Consider the following 18,142-nt stretch of genomic DNA (forward strand, 5'->3'; position numbering starts at 1 on the left):
CACACAACCACACCGAATTTCAGCACATTTCGAGCAAGCAGCGCGGAGTTATTCACCCTATGATGAATATGGGTTAGAGTTGCAATGAGGGTTAGGGTTAGGGTTGTGATTAGGGTTAGGGTTAGGGTTGTGATTAGGGTTAGGGTTAGGGAGGAGTACCCATTAGAGATCAACATATTCTTCCATAACTTTTTTTCTGTAGGTCATAGAGACTTGGAAGTTGGTTCCATCTCCACTAATGTGAGTATGCCCGATCCATTGGTACCACCCGCGAGCTTCTACGACCTTTGGAAGGGGTAGGGTTAGGGTTGTGATTAGTGTTTGCTTTTTGGGTTGTGATTAGGGTTAGGGTTAGGGATGAAAACCTATTGGAGATCTAAATATTCTTCAATAACTTTTTTTTTGAAGGTCATAGAGACTTGGAAGTTGGTTCCATCTCCACTAAAGTGGCTATGCCCGATCCATTGGGACCATCCCCGAGCTTCTACGACCTTCGGAAATGGTGAAACCATCAAATCTATTAAAAAAAGTACACGATATTTTGGAATAACTTTTTTTCTGAAAGTCATAGAGACTTGGGCATTTCAGGATTGATAAAGGGTAGCATGCCACACAACCACACCGAATTTCAGCACGTTTCGAGCAAGCAGCGCGGAGTTATTCACCCTATGGTGAATATGGGTTAGAGTTGCAATGAGGGTTAGGGTTAGGGTTGTGATTAGGGTTAGGGAGGAGTACCCATTAGAGATCAACATATTCTTCCATAACTTTTTTTCTGTAGGTCATAGAGACTTGGAAGTTGGTTCCATCTCCACTAATGTGGGTATGCCCGATCCATTGGTACCACCCGCGAGCTTCTACGACCTTTGGAAGGGGTAGGGTTAGGGTTGTGATTAGTGTTTGCTTTTTGGGTTGTGATTAGGGTTAGGGTTAGGGATGAAAACCTATAGGAGTTCAAGATATTCTTCAATAACTTTTTTTTTGAAGGTCATAGAGACTTGGAAGTTGGTTCCATCTCCACTAAAGTGGCTATGCCCGATCCATTGGGACCATCCCCGAGCTTCTACGACCTTCGGAAATGGTGAAACCATCAAATCTATTAAAAAAAGTACACGATATTTTGGAATAACTTTTTTTCTGAAAGTCATAGAGACTTGGGCATTTCAGGATTGATAAAGGGTAGCATGCCACACAACCACACCGAATTTCAGCACGTTTCGAGCAAGCAGCGCGGAGTTATTCACCCTATGGTGAATATGGGTTAGAGTTGCAATGAGGGTTAGGGTTAGGGTTGTGATTAGGGTTAGGGTTGTGATTAGGGTTAGGGTTAGGGTTGTGATTAGGGTTAGGGTTAGGGAGGAGTACCCATTAGAGATCAACATATTCTTCCATAACTTTTTTTCTGTAGGTCATAGAGACTTGGAAGTTGGTTCCATCTCCACTAATGTGGGTATGCCCGATCCATTGGGACCATCCCCGAGCTTCTACGACCTTCGGAAATGGTGAAACCATCAAATCTATTTAAAAAAGTACACGATATTTTGGAATAACTTTTTTTCTGAAAGTCATAGAGACTTGGGCATTTCAGGATTGATAAAGGGTAGCATGCCACACAACCACACCGAATTTCAGCACGTTTCGAGCAAGCAGCGCGGAGTTATTCACCCTATGGTGAATATGGGTTAGAGTTGCAATGAGGGTTAGGGTTAGGGTTGTGATTAGGGTTAGGGTTAGGGTTGTGATTAGGGTTAGGGTTAGGGAGGAGTACCCATTAGAGATCAACATATTCTTCCATAACTTTTTTTCTGTAGGTCATAGAGACTTGGAAGTTGGTTCCATCTCCACTAATGTGGGTATGCCCGATCCATTGGTACCACCCGCGAGCTTCTACGACCTTTGGAAGGGGTAGGGTTAGGGTTGTGATTAGTGTTTGCTTTTTGGGTCGTGATTAGGGTTAGGGTTAGGGATGAAAACCTATAGGAGTTCAAGATATTCTTCAATAACTTTTTTTCTGAAGGTCATAGAGACTTGGAAGTTGGTTCCATCTCCACTAAAGTGACTATGCCCGATCCATTGGGACTATCCCCGAGCTTCTACGACCTTCGGAAATGGTGAAACCATCAAATCTATTAAAAAAAGTACACGATATTTTGGAATAACTTTTTTTCTGAAAGTCATAGAGACTTGGACATTTCAGGATTGATAAAGGTTAGCCTGCCACACAACCACACCGAATTTCAGCACATTTCGAGCAAGCAGCGCGGAGTTATTCACCCTATGATGAATATGGGTTAGAGTTGCAATGAGGGTTAGGGTTAGGGTTGTGATTAGGGTTAGGGTTAGGGTTGTGATTAGGGTTAGGGTTAGGGAGGAGTACCCATTAGAGATCAACATATTCTTCCATAACTTTTTTTCTGTAGGTCATAGAGACTTGGAAGTTGGTTCCATCTCCACTAATGTGAGTATGCCCGATCCATTGGTACCACCCGCGAGCTTCTACGACCTTTGGAAGGGGTAGGGTTAGGGTTGTGATTAGTGTTTGCTTTTTGGGTTGTGATTAGGGTTAGGGTTAGGGATGAAAACCTATTGGAGATCTAAATATTCTTCAATAACTTTTTTTTTGAAGGTCATAGAGACTTGGAAGTTGGTTCCATCTCCACTAAAGTGGCTATGCCCGATCCATTGGGACCATCCCCGAGCTTCTACGACCTTCGGAAATGGTGAAACCATCAAATCTATTAAAAAAAGTACACGATATTTTGGAATAACTTTTTTTCTGAAAGTCATAGAGACTTGGGCATTTCAGGATTGATAAAGGGTAGCATGCCACACAACCACACCGAATTTCAGCACGTTTCGAGCAAGCAGCGCGGAGTTATTCACCCTATGGTGAATATGGGTTAGAGTTGCAATGAGGGTTAGGGTTAGGGTTGTGATTAGGGTTAGGGAGGAGTACCCATTAGAGATCAACATATTCTTCCATAACTTTTTTTCTGTAGGTCATAGAGACTTGGAAGTTGGTTCCATCTCCACTAATGTGGGTATGCCCGATCCATTGGTACCACCCGCGAGCTTCTACGACCTTTGGAAGGGGTAGGGTTAGGGTTGTGATTAGTGTTTGCTTTTTGGGTTGTGATTAGGGTTAGGGTTAGGGATGAAAACCTATAGGAGTTCAAGATATTCTTCAATAACTTTTTTTTTGAAGGTCATAGAGACTTGGAAGTTGGTTCCATCTCCACTAAAGTGGCTATGCCCGATCCATTGGGACCATCCCCGAGCTTCTACGACCTTCAGAAATGGTGAAACCATCAAATCTATTAAAAAAAGTACACGATATTTTGGAATAACTTTTTTTCTGAAAGTCATAGAGACTTGGGCATTTCAGGATTGATAAAGGGTAGCATGCCACACAACCACACCGAATTTCAGCACGTTTCGAGCAAGCAGCGCGGAGTTATTCACCCTATGGTGAATATGGGTTAGAGTTGCAATGAGGGTTAGGGTTAGGGTTGTGATTAGGGTTAGGGTTGTGATTAGGGTTAGGGTTAGGGTTGTGATTAGGGTTAGGGTTAGGGAGGAGTACCCATTAGAGATCAACATATTCTTCCATAACTTTTTTTCTGTAGGTCATAGAGACTTGGAAGTTGGTTCCATCTCCACTAATGTGGGTATGCCCGATCCATTGGGACCATCCCCGAGCTTCTACGACCTTCGGAAATGGTGAAACCATCAAATCTATTTAAAAAAGTACACGATATTTTGGAATAACTTTTTTTCTGAAAGTCATAGAGACTTGGGCATTTCAGGATTGATAAAGGGTAGCATGCCACACAACCACACCGAATTTCAGCACGTTTCGAGCAAGCAGCGCGGAGTTATTCACCCTATGGTGAATATGGGTTAGAGTTGCAATGAGGGTTAGGGTTAGGGTTGTGATTAGGGTTAGGGTTAGGGTTGTGATTAGGGTTAGGGTTAGGGAGGAGTACCCATTAGAGATCAACATATTCTTCCATAACTTTTTTTCTGTAGGTCATAGAGACTTGGAAGTTGGTTCCATCTCCACTAATGTGGGTATGCCCGATCCATTGGTACCACCCGCGAGCTTCTACGACCTTTGGAAGGGGTAGGGTTAGGGTTGTGATTAGTGTTTGCTTTTTGGGTCGTGATTAGGGTTAGGGTTAGGGATGAAAACCTATAGGAGTTCAAGATATTCTTCAATAACTTTTTTTCTGAAGGTCATAGAGACTTGGAAGTTGGTTCCATCTCCACTAAAGTGACTATGCCCGATCCATTGGGACTATCCCCGAGCTTCTACGACCTTCGGAAATGGTGAAACCATCAAATCTATTAAAAAAAGTACACGATATTTTGGAATAACTTTTTTTCTGAAAGTCATAGAGACTTGGACATTTCAGGATTGATAAAGGTTAGCCTGCCACACAACCACACCGAATTTCAGCACATTTCGAGCAAGCAGCGCGGAGTTATTCACCCTATGATGAATATGGGTTAGAGTTGCAATGAGGGTTAGGGTTAGGGTTGTGATTAGGGTTAGGGTTAGGGTTGTGATTAGGGTTAGGGTTAGGGAGGAGTACCCATTAGAGATCAACATATTCTTCCATAACTTTTTTTCTGTAGGTCATAGAGACTTGGAAGTTGGTTCCATCTCCACTAATGTGAGTATGCCCGATCCATTGGTACCACCCGCGAGCTTCTACGACCTTTGGAAGGGGTAGGGTTAGGGTTGTGATTAGTGTTTGCTTTTTGGGTTGTGATTAGGGTTAGGGTTAGGGATGAAAACCTATTGGAGATCTAAATATTCTTCAATAACTTTTTTTTTGAAGGTCATAGAGACTTGGAAGTTGGTTCCATCTCCACTAAAGTGGCTATGCCCGATCCATTGGGACCATCCCCGAGCTTCTACGACCTTCGGAAATGGTGAAACCATCAAATCTATTAAAAAAAGTACACGATATTTTGGAATAACTTTTTTTCTGAAAGTCATAGAGACTTGGGCATTTCAGGATTGATAAAGGGTAGCATGCCACACAACCACACCGAATTTCAGCACGTTTCGAGCAAGCAGCGCGGAGTTATTCACCCTATGGTGAATATGGGTTAGAGTTGCAATGAGGGTTAGGGTTAGGGTTGTGATTAGGGTTAGGGAGGAGTACCCATTAGAGATCAACATATTCTTCCATAACTTTTTTTCTGTAGGTCATAGAGACTTGGAAGTTGGTTCCATCTCCACTAATGTGGGTATGCCCGATCCATTGGTACCACCCGCGAGCTTCTACGACCTTTGGAAGGGGTAGGGTTAGGGTTGTGATTAGTGTTTGCTTTTTGGGTTGTGATTAGGGTTAGGGTTAGGGATGAAAACCTATAGGAGTTCAAGATATTCTTCAATAACTTTTTTTTTGAAGGTCATAGAGACTTGGAAGTTGGTTCCATCTCCACTAAAGTGGCTATGCCCGATCCATTGGGACCATCCCCGAGCTTCTACGACCTTCGGAAATGGTGAAACCATCAAATCTATTTAAAAAAGTACACGATATTTTGGAATAACTTTTTTTCTGAAAGTCATAGAGACTTGGGCATTTCAGGATTGATAAAGGGTAGCATGCCACACAACCACACCGAATTTCAGCACGTTTCGAGCAAGCAGCGCGGAGTTATTCACCCTATGGTGAATATGGGTTAGAGTTGCAATGAGGGTTAGGGTTAGGGTTGTGATTAGGGTTAGGGTTAGGGTTGTGATTAGGGTTAGGGTTAGGGAGGAGTACCCATTAGAGATCAACATATTCTTCCATAACTTTTTTTCTGTAGGTCATAGAGACTTGGAAGTTGGTTCCATCTCCACTAATGTGGGTATGCCCGATCCATTGGTACCACCCGCGAGCTTCTACGACCTTTGGAAGGGGTAGGGTTAGGGTTGTGATTAGTGTTTGCTTTTTGGGTCGTGATTAGGGTTAGGGTTAGGGATGAAAACCTATAGGAGTTCAAGATATTCTTCAATAACTTTTTTTCTGAAGGTCATAGAGACTTGGAAGTTGGTTCCATCTCCACTAAAGTGACTATGCCCGATCCATTGGGACTATCCCCGAGCTTCTACGACCTTCGGAAATGGTGAAACCATCAAATCTATTAAAAAAAGTACACGATATTTTGGAATAACTTTTTTTCTGAAAGTCATAGAGACTTGGACATTTCAGGATTGATGAAGGTTAGCCTGCCACACAACCACACCGAATTTCAGCACATTTCGAGCAAGCAGCGCGGAGTTATTCACCCTATGATGAATATGGGTTAGAGTTGCAATGAGGGTTAGGGTTAGGGTTGTGGTTAGGGTTAGGGTTGTGATTAGGGTTAGGGTTAGGGTTGTGATTAGGGTTAGGGTTAGGGAGGAGTACCCATTAGAGATCAACATATTCTTCCATAACTTTTTTTCTGTAGGTCATAGAGACTTGGAAGTTGGTTCCATCTCCACTAATGTGGGTATGCCCGATCCATTGGTACCACCCGCGAGCTTCTACGACCTTTGGAAGGGGTAGGGTTAGGGTTGTGATTAGTGTTTGCTTTTTGGGTTGTGATTAGGGTTAGGGTTAGGGATGAAAACCTATTGGAGATCTAAATATTCTTCAATAACTTTTTTTTTGAAGGTCATAGAGACTTGGAAGTTGGTTCCATCTCCACTAAAGTGGCTATGCCCGATCCATTGGGACCATCCCCGAGCTTCTACGACCTTCGGAAATGGTGAAACCATCAAATCTATTAAAAAAAGTACACGATATTTTGGAATAACTTTTTTTCTGAAAGTCATAGAGACTTGGGCATTTCAGGATTGATAAAGGGTAGCATGCCACACAACCACACCGAATTTCAGCACGTTTCGAGCAAGCAGCGCGGAGTTATTCACCCTATGGTGAATATGGGTCAGAGTTGCAATGAGGGTTAGGGTTAGAGTTGCAATGAGGGTTAGGGTTAGGGTTGTGATTAGGGTTAGGGTTAGGGTTGTGATTAGGGTTAGGGTTAGGGTTGTGATTAGGGTTAGGGTTAGGGAGGAGTACCCATTAGAGATCAACATATTCTTCCATAACCTTTTTTCTGTAGGTCATAGAGACTTGGAAGTTGGTTCCATCTCCACTAATGTGGGTATGCCCGATCCATTGGTACCACCCGCGAGCTTCTACGACCTTTGGAAGGGGCAGGGTTAGGGTTGTGATTAGTGTTTGCTTTTTGGGTTGTGATTAGGGTTAGGGTTAGGGATGAAAACCTATAGGAGTTCAAGATATTCTTCAATAACTTTTTTTCTGAAGGTCATAGAGACTTGGAAGTTGGTTCCATCTCCACTAAAGTGACTATGCCCGATCCATTGGGACTATCCCCGAGCTTCTACGACCTTCGGAAATGGTGAAACCATCAAATCTATTAAAAAAAGTACACGATATTTTGGAATAACTTTTTTTCTGAAAGTCATAGAGACTTGGACATTTCAGGATTGATAAAGGTTAGCCTGCCACACAACCACACCGAATTTTAGCACATTTCGAGCAAGCAGCGCGGAGTTATTCACCCTATGATGAATATGGGTTAGAGTTGCAATGAGGGTTAGGGTTGTGGTTAGGGTTAGGGTTGTGATTAGGGTTAGGGTTAGGGTTGTGATTAGGGTTAGGGTTAGGGAGGAGTACCCATTAGAGATCAACATATTCTTCCATAACTTTTTTTCTGTAGGTCATAGAGACTTGGAAGTTGGTTCCATCTCCACTAATGTGGGTATGCCCGATCCATTGGTACCACCCGCGAGCTTCTACGACCTTTGGAAGGGGTAGGGTTAGGGTTGTGATTAGTGTTTGCTTTTTGGGTTGTGATTAGGGTTAGGGTTAGGGATGAAAACCTATTGGAGATCTAAATATTCTTCAATAACTTTTTTTTTGAAGGTCATAGAGACTTGGAAGTTGGTTCCATCTCCACTAAAGTGGCTATGCCCGATCCATTGGGACCATCCCCGAGCTTCTACGACCTTCGGAAATGGTGAAACCATCAAATCTATTAAAAAAAGTACACGATATTTTGGAATAACTTTTTTTCTGAAAGTCATAGAGACTTGGGCATTTCAGGATTGATAAAGGGTAGCATGCCACACAACCACACCGAATTTCAGCACGTTTCGAGCAAGCAGCGCGGAGTTATTCACCCTATGGTGAATATGGGTCAGAGTTGCAATGAGGGTTAGGGTTAGAGTTGCAATGAGGGTTAGGGTTAGGGTTGTGATTAGGGTTAGGGTTAGGGTTGTGATTAGGGTTAGGGTTAGGGTTGTGATTAGGGTTAGGGTTAGGGAGGAGTACCCATTAGAGATCAACATATTCTTCCATAACCTTTTTTCTGTAGGTCATAGAGACTTGGAAGTTGGTTCCATCTCCACTAATGTGGGTATGCCCGATCCATTGGTACCACCCGCGAGCTTCTACGACCTTTGGAAGGGGCAGGGTTAGGGTTGTGATTAGTGTTTGCTTTTTGGGTTGTGATTAGGGTTAGGGTTAGGGATGAAAACCTATAGGAGTTCAAGATATTCTTCAATAACTTTTTTTCTGAAGGTCATAGAGACTTGGAAGTTGGTTCCATCTCCACTAAAGTGACTATGCCCGATCCATTGGGACTATCCCCGAGCTTCTACGACCTTCGGAAATGGTGAAACCATCAAATCTATTAAAAAAAGTACACGATATTTTGGAATAACTTTTTTTCTGAAAGTCATAGAGACTTGGACATTTCAGGATTGATAAAGGTTAGCCTGCCACACAACCACACCGAATTTCAGCACATTTCGAGCAAGCAGCGCGGAGTTATTCACCCTATGATGAATATGGGTTAGAGTTGCAATGAGGGTTAGGGTTGTGGTTAGGGTTAGGGTTGTGATTAGGGTTAGGGTTAGGGTTGTGATTAGGGTTAGGGTTAGGGAGGAGTACCCATTAGAGATCAACATATTCTTCCATAACCTTTTTTCTGTAGGTCATAGAGACTTGGAAGTTGGTTCCATCTCCACTAATGTGGGTATGCCCGATCCATTGGTACCACCCGCGAGCTTCTACGACCTTTGGAAGGGGCAGGGTTAGGGTTGTGATTAGTGTTTGCTTTTTGGGTTGTGATTAGGGTTAGGGTTAGGGATGAAAACCTATAGGAGTTCAAGATATTCTTCAATAACTTTTTTTCTGAAGGTCATAGAGACTTGGAAGTTGGTTCCATCTCCACTAAAGTGACTATGCCCGATCCATTGGGACTATCCCCGAGCTTCTACGACCTTCGGAAATGGTGAAACCATCAAATCTATTAAAAAAAGTACACGATATTTTGGAATAACTTTTTTTCTGAAAGTCATAGAGACTTGGACATTTCAGGATTGATAAAGGTTAGCCTGCCACACAACCACACCGAATTTCAGCACATTTCGAGCAAGCAGCGCGGAGTTATTCACCCTATGATGAATATGGGTTAGAGTTGCAATGAGGGTTAGGGTTGTGGTTAGGGTTAGGGTTGTGATTAGGGTTAGGGTTAGGGTTGTGATTAGGGTTAGGGTTAGGGAGGAGTACCCATTAGAGATCAACATATTCTTCCATAACTTTTTTTCTGTAGGTCATAGAGACTTGGAAGTTGGTTCCATCTCCACTAATGTGGGTATGCCCGATCCATTGGTACCACCCGCGAGCTTCTACGACCTTTGGAAGGGGTAGGGTTAGGGTTGTGATTAGTGTTTGCTTTTTGGGTTGTGATTAGGGTTAGGGTTAGGGATGAAAACCTATTGGAGATCTAAATATTCTTCAATAACTTTTTTTTTGAAGGTCATAGAGACTTGGAAGTTGGTTCCATCTCCACTAAAGTGGCTATGCCCGATCCATTGGGACCATCCCCGAGCTTCTACGACCTTCGGAAATGGTGAAACCATCAAATCTATTAAAAAAAGTACACGATATTTTGGAATAACTTTTTTTCTGAAAGTCATAGAGACTTGGGCATTTCAGGATTGATAAAGGGTAGCATGCCACACAACCACACCGAATTTCAGCACGTTTCGAGCAAGCAGCGCGGAGTTATTCACCCTATGGTGAATATGGGTCAGAGTTGCAATGAGGGTTAGGGTTAGAGTTGCAATGAGGGTTAGGGTTAGGGTTGTGATTAGGGTTAGGGTTAGGGTTGTGATTAGGGTTAGGGTTAGGGTTGTGATTAGGGTTAGGGTTAGGGAGGAGTACCCATTAGAGATCAACATATTCTTCCATAACCTTTTTTCTGTAGGTCATAGAGACTTGGAAGTTGGTTCCATCTCCACTAATGTGGGTATGCCCGATCCATTGGTACCACCCGCAAGCTTCTACGACCTTTGGAAGGGGCAGGGTTAGGGTTGTGATTAGTGTTTGCTTTTTGGGTTGTGATTAGGGTTAGGGTTAGGGATGAAAACCTATAGGAGTTCAAGATATTCTTCAATAACTTTTTTTCTGAAGGTCATAGAGACTTGGAAGTTGGTTCCATCTCCACTAAAGTGACTATGCCCGATCCATTGGGACTATCCCCGAGCTTCTACGACCTTCGGAAATGGTGAAACCATCAAATCTATTAAAAAAAGTACACGATATTTTGGAATAACTTTTTTTCTGAAAGTCATAGAGACTTGGACATTTCAGGATTGATAAAGGTTAGCCTGCCACACAACCACACCGAATTTCAGCACATTTCGAGCAAGCAGCGCGGAGTTATTCACCCTATGATGAATATGGGTTAGAGTTGCAATGAGGGTTAGGGTTGTGGTTAGGGTTAGGGTTGTGATTAGGGTTAGGGTTAGGGTTGTGATTAGGGTTAGGGTTAGGGAGGAGTACCCATTAGAGATCAACATATTCTTCCATAACTTTTTTTCTGTAGGTCATAGAGACTTGGAAGTTGGTTCCATCTCCACTAATGTGGGTATGCCCGATCCATTGGTACCACCCGCGAGCTTCTACGACCTTTGGAAGGGGTAGGGTTAGGGTTGTGATTAGTGTTTGCTTTTTGGGTTGTGATTAGGGTTAGGGTTAGGGATGAAAACCTATTGGAGATCTAAATATTCTTCAATAACTTTTTTTTTGAAGGTCATAGAGACTTGGAAGTTGGTTCCATCTCCACTAAAGTGGCTATGCCCGATCCATTGGGACCATCCCCGAGCTTCTACGACCTTCGGAAATGGTGAAACCATCAAATCTATTAAAAAAAGTACACGATATTTTGGAATAACTTTTTTTCTGAAAGTCATAGAGACTTGGGCATTTCAGGATTGATAAAGGGTAGCATGCCACACAACCACACCGAATTTCAGCACGTTTCGAGCAAGCAGCGCGGAGTTATTCACCCTATGGTGAATATGGGTCAGAGTTGCAATGAGGGTTAGGGTTAGGGTTGTGATTAGGGTTAGGGTTAGGGTTGTGATTAGGGTTAGGGTTAGGGTTGTGATTAGGGTTAGGGTTAGGGAGGAGTACCCATTAGAGATCAACATATTCTTCCATAACTTTTTTTCTGTAGGTCATAGAGACTTGGAAGTTGGTTCCATCTCCACTAATGTGGGTATGCCCGATCCATTGGTACCACCCGCGAGCTTCTACGACCTTTGGAAGGGGTAGGGTTAGGGTTGTGATTAGTGTTTGCTTTTTGGGTTGTGATTAGGGTTAGGGTTAGGGATGAAAACCTATTGGAGATCTAAATATTCTTCAATAACTTTTTTTTTGAAGGTCATAGAGACTTGGAAGTTGGTTCCATCTCCACTAAAGTGGCTATGCCCGATCCATTGGGACCATCCCCGAGCTTCTACGACCTTCGGAAATGGTGAAACCATCAAATCTATTAAAAAAAGTACACGATATTTTGGAATAACTTTTTTTCTGAAAGTCATAGAGACTTGGGCATTTCAGGATTGATAAAGGGTAGCATGCCACACAACCACACCGAATTTCAGCACGTTTCGAGCAAGCAGCGCGGAGTTATTCACCCTATGGTGAATATGGGTCAGAGTTGCAATGAGGGTTAGGGTTAGAGTTGCAATGAGGGTTAGGGTTAGGGTTGTGATTAGGGTTAGGGTTAGGGTTGTGATTAGGGTTAGGGTTAGGGTTGTGATTAGGGTTAGGGTTAGGGAGGAGTACCCATTAGAGATCAACATATTCTTCCATAACCTTTTTTCTGTAGGTCATAGAGACTTGGAAGTTGGTTCCATCTCCACTAATGTGGGTATGCCCGATCCATTGGTACCACCCGCGAGCTTCTACGACCTTTGGAAGGGGCAGGGTTAGGGTTGTGATTAGTGTTTGCTTTTTGGGTTGTGATTAGGGTTAGGGTTAGGGATGAAAACCTATAGGAGTTCAAGATATTCTTCAATAACTTTTTTTTTGAATGTCATAGAGACTTGGAAGTTGGTTCCATCTCCACTAAAGTGGCTATGCCCGATCCATTGGGACCATCCCCGAGCTTCTACGACCTTCGGAAATGGTGAAACCATCAAATCTATTAAAAAAAGTACACGATATTTTGGAATAACTTTTTTTCTGAAAGTCATAGAGACTTGGGAATTTCAGGATTGATAAAGGGTAGCATGCCACACAACCACACCGAATTTCAGCACGTTTCGAGCAAGCAGCGCGGAGTTATTCACCCTATGGTGAATATGGGTTAGAGTTGCAATGAGGGTTAGGGTTAGGGTTGTGATTAGGGTTAGGGTTAGGGTTGTGATTAGGGTTAGGGTTAGGGTTGTGATTAGGGTTAGGGTTAGGGAGGAGTACCCATTAGAGATCAACATATTCTTCCATAACTTTTTTTCTGTAGGTCATAGAGACTTGGAAGTTGGTTCCATCTCCACTAATGTGGGTATGCCCGATCCATTGGTACCACCCGCGAGCTTCTACGACCTTTGGAAGGGGCAGGGTTAGGGTTGTGATTAGTGTTTGCTTTTTGGGTTGTGATTAGGGTTAGGGTTAGGGATGAAAACCTATAGGAGTTCAAGATATTCTTCAATAACTTTTTTTTTGAATGTCATAGAGACTTGGAAGTTGGTTCCATCTCCACTAAAGTGGCTATGCCCGATCCATTGGGACCATCCCCGAGCTTCTACGACCTTCGGAAATGGTGAAACCATCAAATCTATTAAAAAAAGTACACGATATTTTGGAATAACTTTTTTTCTGAAAGTCATAGAGACTTGGGCATTTCAGGATTGATAAAGGGTAGCATGCCACACAACCACACCGAATTTCAGCACGTTTCGAGCAAGCAGCGCGGAGTTATTCACCCTATAGTGAATATGGGTTAGAGTTGCAATGAGGGTTAGGGTTAGGGTTGTGATTAGGGTTAGGGTTAGGGTTGTGATTAGGGTTAGGGTTAGGGATGAAAACCTATAGGAGTTCAAGATATTCTTCAATAACTTTTTTTTTGAATGTCATAGAGACTTGGAAGTTGGTTCCATCTCCACTAAAGTGGCTATGCCCGATCCATTGGGACCATCCCCGAGCTTCTACGACCTTCGGAAATGGTGAAACCATCAAATCTATTAAAAAAAGTACACGATATTTTGGAATAACTTTTTTTCTGAAAGTCATAGAGACTTGGGCATTTCAGGATTGATAAAGGGTAGCATGCCACACAACCACACCGAATTTCAGCACGTTTCGAGCAAGCAGCGCGGAGTTATTCACCCTATGGTGAATATGGGTTAGAGTTGCAATGAGGGTTAGGGTTAGGGTTGTGATTAGGGTTAGGGTTAGGGTTGTGATTAGGGTTAGGGTTAGGGAGGAGTACCCATTAGAGATCAACATATTCTTCCATAACTTTTTTTCTGTAGGTCATAGAGACTTGGAAGTTGGTTCCATCTCCACTAAAGTGGGTATGCCCGATCCATTGGGACCATCCCCGAGCTTCTACGACCTTTGGAAGGGGTAGGGTTGTGATTAGTGTTTGCTTTTTGGGTTGTGATTAGGGTTAGGGTTAGGGATGAAAACCTATAGGAGTTCAAGATATTCTTCAATAACTTATTTTTTGAAGGTCATAGAGACTTGGAAGTTGGTTCCATCTCCACTAAAGTGGCTATGCCCGATCCATTGGGACCATCCCCGAGCTTCTACGACCTTCGGAAATGGTGAAACCATCAAATCTATTAAAAAAAGTACACGATGTTTTGGAATAACTTTTTTTCTGAAAGTCATAGAGACTTGGGCATTTCAGGATTGATAAAGGGTAGCATGCCACACAACCACACCGAATTTCAGCACATTTCGAGCAAGCAGTGCGGAGTTATTCACCCTATGGTGAATATGGGTTAGAGTTGCAATGAGGGTTAGGGTTAGGGTTGTGATTAGGGTTAGGGTTAGGGAGGAGTACCCATTAGAGATCAACATATTCTTCCATAACTTTTTTTCTGTAGGTCATAGAGACTTGGAAGTTGGTTCCATCTCCACTAATGTGGGTATGCCCGATCCATTGGTACCACCCGCGAGCTTCTACGACCTTTGGAAGGGGTAGGGTTAGGGTTGTGATTAGTGTTTGCTTTTTGGGTCGTGATTAGGGTGAGGGTTAGGGATGAAAACCTATAGGAGTTCAAGATATTCTTCAATAACTTTTTTTCTGAAGGTCATAGAGACTTGGAAGTTGGTTCCATCTCCACTAAAGTGACTATGCCCGATCCATTGGGACTATCCCCGAGCTTCTACGACCTTCGGAAATGGTGAAACCATCAAATCTATTAAAAAAAGTACACAATATTTTGGAATAACTTTTTTTCTGAAAGTCATAGAGACTTGGGCATTTCAGGATTGATAAAGGGTAGCATGCTACACAACCACACCGAATTTCAGCACGTTTCGAGCAAGCAGCGCGGAGTTATTCACCCTATGGTGAATATGGGTTAGAGTTGCAATGAGGGTTAGGGTTAGGGTTGTGATTAGGGTTAGGGTTGTGATTAGGGTTAGGGTTAGGGTTGTGATTAGGGTTAGGGTTAGGGAGGAGTACCCATTAGAGATCAACATATTCTTCCATAACTTTTTTTCTGTAGGTCATAGAGACTTGGAAGTTGGTTCCATCTCCACTAATGTGGGTATGCCCGATCCATTGGTACCACCCGCGAGCTTCTACGACCTTTGGAAGGGGTAGGGTTAGGGTTGTGATTAGTGTTTGCTTTTTGGGTTGTGATTAGGGTTAGGGTTAGGGATGAAAACCTATAGGAGTTCAAGATATTCTTCAATAACTTTTTTTTTGAAGGTCATAGAGACTTGGAAGTTGGTTCCATCTCCACTAAAGTGGCTATGCCCGATCCATTGGGACCATCCCCGAGCTTCTACGACCTTCGGAAATGGTGAAACCATCAAATCTATTTAAAAAAGTACACGATATTTTGGAATAACTTTTTTTCTGAAAGTCATAGAGACTTGGGCATTTCAGGATTGATAAAGGGTAGCATGCCACACAACCACACCGAATTTCAGCACGTTTCGAGCAAGCAGCGCGGAGTTATTCACCCTATGGTGAATATGGGTTAGAGTTGCAATGAGGGTTAGGGTTAGGGTTGTGATTAGGGTTAGGGTTGTGATTAGGGTTAGGGTTAGGGTTGTGATTAGGGTTAGGGTTAGGGAGGAGTACCCATTAGAGATCAACATATTCTTCCATAACTTTTTTTCTGTAGGTCATAGAGACTTGGAAGTTGGTTCCATCTCCACTAATGTGGGTATGCCCGATCCATTGGTACCACCCGCGAGCTTCTACGACCTTTGGAAGGGGTAGGGTTAGGGTTGTGATTAGTGTTTGCTTTTTGGGTTGTGATTAGGGTTAGGGTTAGGGATGAAAACCTATAGGAGTTCAAGATATTCTTCAATAACTTTTTTTTTGAAGGTCATAGAGACTTGGAAGTTGGTTCCATCTCCACTAAAGTGGCTATGCCCGATCCATTGGGACCATCCCCGAGCTTCTACGACCTTCGGAAATGGTGAAACCATCAAATCTATTAAAAAAAGTACACGATATTTTGGAATAACTTTTTTTCTGAAAGTCATAGAGACTTGGGCATTTCAGGATTGATAAAGGGTAGCATGCCACACAACCACACCGAATTTCAGCACGTTTCGAGCAAGCAGCGCGGAGTTATTCACCCTATGGTGAATATGGGTTAGAGTTGCAATGAGGGTTAGGGTTAGGGTTGTGATTAGGGTTAGGGTTGTGATTAGGGTTAGGGTTAGGGTTGTGATTAGGGTTAGGGTTAGGGAGGAGTACCCATTAGAGATCAACATATTCTTCCATAACTTTTTTTCTGTAGGTCATAGAGACTTGGAAGTTGGTTCCATCTCCACTAATGTGGGTATGCCCGATCCATTGGTACCACCCGCGAGCTTCTACGACCTTTGGAAGGGGTAGGGTTAGGGTTGTGATTAGTGTTTGCTTTTTGGGTTGTGATTAGGGTTAGGGTTAGGGATGAAAACCTATAGGAGTTCAAGATATTCTTCAATAACTTTTTTTTTGAAGGTCATAGAGACTTGGAAGTTGGTTCCATCTCCACTAAAGTGGCTATGCCCGATCCATTGGGACCATCCCCGAGCTTCTACGACCTTCGGAAATGGTGAAACCATCAAATCTATTAAAAAAAGTACACGATATTTTGGAATAACTTTTTTTCTGAAAGTCATAGAGACTTGGGCATTTCAGGATTGATAAAGGGTAGCATGCCACACAACCACACCGAATTTCAGCACGTTTCGAGCAAGCAGCGCGGAGTTATTCACCCTATGGTGAATATGGGTTAGAGTTGCAATGAGGGTTAGGGTTAGGGTTGTGATTAGGGTTAGGGTTAGGGTTGTGATTAGGGTTAGGGTTAGGGATGAAAACCTATAGGAGTTCAAGATATTCTTCAATAACTTTTTTTTTGAATGTCATAGAGACTTGGAAGTTGGTTCCATCTCCACTAAAGTGGCTATGCCCGATCCATTGGGACCATCCCCGAGCTTCTACGACCTTCGGAAATGGTGAAACCATCAAATCTATTAAAAAAAGTACACGATATTTTGGAATAACTTTTTTTCTGAAAGTCATAGAGACTTGGGCATTTCAGGATTGATAAAGGGTAGCATGCCACACAACCACACCGAATTTCAGCACGTTTCGAGCAAGCAGCGCGGAGTTATTCACCCTATGGTGAATATGGGTTAGAGTTGCAATGAGGGTTAGGGTTAGGGTTGTGATTAGGGTTAGGGTTAGGGTTGTGATTAGGGTTAGGGTTAGGGAGGAGTACCCATTAGAGATCAACATATTCTTCCATAACTTTTTTTCTGTAGGTCATAGAGACTTGGAAGTTGGTTCCATCTCCACTAAAGTGGGTATGCCCGATCCATTGGGACCATCCCCGAGCTTCTACGACCTTTGGAAGGGGTAGGGTTGTGATTAGTGTTTGCTTTTTGGGTTGTGATTAGGGTTAGGGTTAGGGATGAAAACCTATAGGAGTTCAAGATATTCTTCAATAACTTATTTTTTGAAGGTCATAGAGACTTGGAAGTTGGTTCCATCTCCACTAAAGTGGCTATGCCCGATCCATTGGGACCATCCCCGAGCTTCTACGACCTTCGGAAATGGTGAAACCATCAAATCTATTAAAAAAAGTACACGATATTTTGGAATAACTTTTTTTCTGAAAGTCATAGAGACTTGGGCATTTCAGGATTGATAAAGGGTAGCATGCCACACAACCACACCGAATTTCAGCACGTTTCGAGCAAGCAGCGCGGAGTTATTCACCCTATGGTGAATATGGGTTAGAGTTGCAATGAGGGTTAGGGTTAGGGTTGTGATTAGGGTTAGGGTTAGGGTTGTGATTAGGGTTAGGGTTAGGGAGGAGTACCCATTAGAGATCAACATATTCTTCCATAACTTTTTTTCTGTAGGTCATAGAGACTTGGAAGTTGGTTCCATCTCCACTAAAGTGGGTATGCCCGATCCATTGGGACCATCCCCGAGCTTCTACGACCTTTGGAAGGGGTAGGGTTGTGATTAGTGTTTGCTTTTTGGGTTGTGATTAGGGTTAGGGTTAGGGATGAAAACCTATAGGAGTTCAAGATATTCTTCAATAACTTATTTTTTGAAGGTCATAGAGACTTGGAAGTTGGTT

General features: G+C 42.9%; 1 protein-coding gene across 4 annotated transcripts in view; it reads left to right on the forward strand.

Annotated features, from left to right (window-relative positions):
- The window catches only part of trip10a (thyroid hormone receptor interactor 10a), a 120,092-nt gene that overhangs the window by 14,440 nt on the left and 87,510 nt on the right, over positions 1 to 18,142 (forward strand). The gene's annotated exons all lie outside the window — the stretch shown is intronic.

This window comes from Paralichthys olivaceus, chromosome 5, assembly GCF_024713975.1.
Source record: "Paralichthys olivaceus isolate ysfri-2021 chromosome 5, ASM2471397v2, whole genome shotgun sequence".
In the NCBI taxonomy this organism is placed as follows: domain Eukaryota; kingdom Metazoa; phylum Chordata; class Actinopteri; order Pleuronectiformes; family Paralichthyidae; genus Paralichthys; species Paralichthys olivaceus.